Below are 3,592 nucleotides of genomic sequence, written 5' to 3'. Positions count from 1 at the left end.
ACAACACTCTCTTGTGCTCACAATAGAGTGTTCATAAATTAAGGCTAGGGTTAAAGAATATGACGCTTTACAAAATAATAAAATTCAAGTCTAAGCTTGAAAAACCAAGGCTTTCCAAAATAAATTAAAATGTGCACAAGCTAGCACATGTATATATACAAAGGTTGTTTACAAAAATGTGTGCCAAGTAATAATAATGTGCAAATTCTCCTCAATCTTTGGAATCCTCTTCACCTATAAAATAACCAACAATAAGTTGGTAAACAAATATTTCATAAGTGTACAAACCATAACGACACACATGTTTGTTAGACGTAAGTAACCCAAGAATCACCCTTCCATATAAACCAAACTATAACAAACATTAGAGGCCCCAACCATACGTCAATATACACCAAGAGTATTAATATCTAAAATGGCATCACCCATGATATTAACATGACTTGGTTTGACACAAATATAATCCAAGCATCCCCAAATTATCTAACATGACTTGGTTTGACGCAAATATAATCCAAGCATCCCCAGATTATCTAAGAGGGTAGAATAATATTTTTAAGAGGGTTTAAAATATATTCCCATAACATTCCCTATTGCTTGAGTTTGCAATTGTCCTCAATTGTGGGTTTGTTGAAAAGAATGAAGGATCTCAGGGAAGGCACGAAAATATTTCTCACGCACCCATCTACAGTTTCACTGAGGATGATTTTGGAAAGTCACCAAATATTTGATATATTGATTTTCAGTATGAGTTGATGTAATCTGATGATCAATGATAGTAACTGGAAGCAAAACTTCTTGCTCACCCTCAATAACAAGTGGTTCCTCATACACAGGATGAGTGAGAAGTGATCCCTTGAAAGGTTTTAACAAACTCACATTAAATGAGTTATGAATCTTCATCCGAATAATTAGGATCAAAGTTACTCTCTTGCTTGAAAAGAATCATCATCACCGTCTTCAATAACATTGAGTTAAGCCACAGATGCGGAGTTATTCTACTTCTCAAGATAGCCTTGCGTGAGGTGTCCTTCCTTGTGACATCTGAAACACTTGACGATTCAATTCTTCGACTGACTATTAGAGGTTTTGTTGTTATCTTTCCGATCATCTCCTTTAATCATATATTTTGCCTTGTGCATCCTGTTTAACTTCTCCTCTAGCTCTGTATGGATTTCAATGGTCATGGGAGCAGTTGAACCATCATTGTTACAAAGCAAATATGTACATTGTGCAATAATAACTTCCAAAGCACCCTTGCAGAAAAGAATCTCCTATTGGTTTTGTGTACAAAGAACACTCAGCATCTTCTCCTCACATGGAGAAATCAAGCATTGCAACCTTGTTGAATTGCTGTTCCCAATAATTATTACATTACGTAATTCGCTCAATTTTGGCTAAGCATTGTCTGTGCGGTTGGCATGGAGTCAAAGCCTGGTAACCCTACCTTTTCGGCAAGAACACGTAGAACACTTCTGTTGATTCTTCGATCTTCTTGTAGGTCCCTTTATCTGAGTTATAATGCACAACTGATTCATTGCAAAGGGCAGAGCACATTGCAATGCGTAATAAGCAAGGTAGGTGTGCAGGGTGCTCGATCTAAAGACCTTGCACACAGTGGAGTTCAAGATCAAACCCTTGGGCGCATAGGTTGTCCTAGTAACCTCATACTGAATAGAAAATGCACCTTTATGTACAGATGGTATCACACATATCTTTGAGACTGACATCATGTTTGTGGTTAAAGTGCCAGTTTTACCATTGCATATGGCCATGATGCATCCTAAAGTCTCAATTGATTGGCAATGACCACACAATTGCATCCAGCTTAGCCATTTTCTTTGTTCCAGGTGCTAAGCATGTTTTTACAATAGCAGGAAGTCCTTTTGGGATTGCAGCACTGCCAAGGCAACTGCTATCTTGAAATATTATATTGCACCATCTAATAATCCTGTGTGTTGCATCACAAAAGTGGCCAATATTAACTACACAAATTATTGCAATCACATCACCTTTGATAAGAACTAATTAAATTCATCAAGCTTCCTTTTGAGTGGAGTTCATCTACAGTCTGAGAGATTGTGTCACATATTTTCCCCATAGCAGTCTTTGGGCCAATACTAGTGATTGTTGCTCTTGCTCATCCAACAGCAACCACAGTGCCATAAAACAATATGTTTGTTTTATCTTTATACATAACTTTCTTAGCATAGGTCGCATCAAAATTTTTTACCACATAACAATTTTCCCTTGTCAATATGGCTTGATCAACTCTTAGCTAACTACTTAACAACTCAATCACTCGCATATCGGTTGAAACTTGGTAACCAACTGAAACCTTACCGATATCTCCGGGGGGACAAGATTTGAAGATGGCATAATAGACAAAAGGTTTGGAGAGCTTTCTCTACATTGGTCTCAATTATCACACTTACACTTGCATTGGTAGCCGAGATTAAAAAAATATCAAAGCGCTTAAACCAGCTTCGCCATTGATGAGAGCTAAAATAAAAGATACATCCATAACACCAATCAAGAACTTTACTAGCAAATCATCAAATCTACTCATGAGGAAGTGCAAGCATTTCATGAAAATACCTATTTGCAGCAACCTACAAGTCCATCAACCCTTTATCTTGATTCACATTAAAGAATGCAAGAACCTCCTATACCGATCAAGTGTAGGCGTCCTCTATCTTGGTCTTGTTGTGGGCTTATATCACCTATAATTTTGTTGTAAGCTTATGGTATATTAAGCTTTGTTTTGAAGCTTACAAAACGTTGTAAGAAAATATGGTATCTCTCATAGGAGAAACCCGCCCATCGCGTCAAATGAAGAAAGGTGAAATCTAGTTCATTTTGATGTTGCTGCCACCGTGGAGGAGAAGAGAATGATTTTTTGTGGGTCAATTGCTTTGATTTTACTCCAACTAAATTAAGCTCTTCTCTTTTTAAATTCCAAAAAAGAAATAGATAGCCTACAAGCAATTGATCCTTTTCCACAAATTGATTTGTCAAAGAATGTGCTCCATCCATTATGGATTTGATCATCTTGTAGTGGTTTAGCAATTGGGTTGTTGGGCTTAAACCTCCTTCAGAAGCGGATTACATCTATATGGTTGGATCATAGAGAGGTTATGAATTTGGAAAAACCATTTTAAAAAGAAAGGTGGTTTGGTGGTTTTCAGTAGAGTGGTTTGCCACCCCCTTTATCTCTTGGTCTTTGCCCTTTGGTTAATAAACTGCAACTCTTCAAACCTTTGAATTAAGCTTTCAAATCTTGCCTCCATCTTCCTAGACCCAAGCTTTGATACCATTGACACGGATCCAATTCTAGGAAAATAGAGTAAAAAGGAACTTGCAAGAAATTGATTAATTCAAACCAAATAATTCATCAAAAGACCACAAATTCAACATATTCTCAAGATTTGAGAGCATAACAAATAAAATACTTAGCTGCAGATCGCGACTCAAACACTAGGTGCAATCATCCCCCCTCATGTGTGTGGCCTCTCCCCACACATGAGTATTTACGTAATACTTTATTCCAAATTAGGCCATAGCCTCCAAAAATATAAAAAGGTGCTTTTCT

At 37.1% G+C, this 3,592-nt stretch overlaps 1 pseudogene; it reads right to left on the bottom strand.

The window, feature by feature from the left end:
- Positions 1–1,061: 1,061 nt before the first annotated feature.
- On the bottom strand, positions 1,062–2,569 carry LOC147625545 (calcium-transporting ATPase 3, endoplasmic reticulum-type pseudogene; annotated as a pseudogene).
- Between the last annotated feature and the right edge of the window lie 1,023 nt (positions 2,570–3,592).

Source organism: Cibotium barometz, chromosome 23, assembly GCF_041138505.1.
Source record: "Cibotium barometz isolate CiBa-2024 chromosome 23, ASM4113850v1, whole genome shotgun sequence".
In the NCBI taxonomy this organism is placed as follows: Eukaryota; Viridiplantae; Streptophyta; class Polypodiopsida; order Cyatheales; family Cibotiaceae; genus Cibotium; species Cibotium barometz.
Note: the sequence above shows the minus strand (reverse complement) of the source record. Positions and strands in the feature narration are given on the sequence as shown.